We start from the raw sequence: 1,255 nt of genomic DNA on the forward strand, positions 1-1,255 counted from the left end.
CTCCTTCCTCCCCCTCCCCCTCCTCCTCCTCCTCCTCGTCGCTGGCCACGCCCCCCGGCGCCAGCGGCTCCGCCTCCTCGCGCGGAGGCTCCGCCCACGGCTGCGGCTCCCCGGAAGCGAAGGCGCCGTAGAAGGCCACGCCCCCGTAGTGCACGAGCGCGGCGATCAGGAACACCCACTGCCACTCCTCGCGCGTCTGCGCCAATCAGCGCCCGCCGCGCGCCCGCGGGGGCGGGGCCCGGCGGGCGGCCAATGGGTGGGGGGGAGAGAGAGAGAGAGAGAGACAGCGGGAAAAGGAGGGGGCGTGGCCAGGGGGAGAGAGCGGGAAATTGAAGAGGAGGGCGGGGCCGAGGGGAGGGGGCGGGGCCAGGCGAGCAGTGAGTGACAGGCCCCAAATTCCGGGGTGCCCCCCCCGTGTCCCTCTGTCCCCCCAATGTCCCTCTGTCCCCTCCAATGTCCCATTGTCCCTTCAATGTCCTTCTGTCCCCCCATGTCCCATTGTCCCCTCTGTGTCCCTCTGTCCCCCCCACAATGTCCCTCGGTCCCTCCCTGCCTGCTGCTGTCCCCAGCCCCCTTGTTGTCCCCCCAGTGTCCCCAGTATCCCCGGTGTCCCCCTGGTGTCCCCGGTGTCCCCGGTGTCCCTCACCTTGTGGCGGGTCAGCGCCCCCACGATCAGGGGACACACCATGCCGGACAGTGTCCCCAGTGTCCCTGGTGTCCCCAGTGTCCCCAGTGTCCCCGGTGTCCCTCACCTTGTGGCGGGGCAGCGCCCCCCCGATCAGGGGACACACCATGCCGGACAGTGTCCCCACGCCGTTGCTCAGCCCCATCAGCACGCTGGCGTAGCGCGGTGCGATGTCCAGGTGGTTGACGTTGAAGCCTGCCGGGGGTGGCAGCGGCGTCACTGGGGCGTCCCCCGTGTCCCCCCGTGTCCCCCCGTGTCCCCCCGTGTCCCCGGTGCCCACCCGAGATGGCGAAGCCGCTGAAGCCCACGGCCAGCACCAGGAAGGAGATGGCGACGGCGCGCGAGCGCGAGTAGCCCACCACCAGCAGCAGCGTGGCCTCCATGCCGAAACCTGCGGGGACAATGTCACATTGTCATTGTCACTGTCACATTGTCACTGTCACTGTCACATTGTCACTGTCACAGTGTCACTGTCACACTGTCACTGTCACACTGACAGCCCACCACCAGCAGCAGCGTGGCCTCCATGCCGAACCCTGGGGAGGGGACAATGACATTGTCATTGTCACT

Source organism: Pyrgilauda ruficollis, unplaced genomic scaffold (genome assembly GCF_017590135.1).
Source record: "Pyrgilauda ruficollis isolate IOZ18807 unplaced genomic scaffold, ASM1759013v1 scaffold1853, whole genome shotgun sequence".
NCBI lineage: Eukaryota > Metazoa > Chordata > Aves > Passeriformes > Passeridae > Pyrgilauda > Pyrgilauda ruficollis.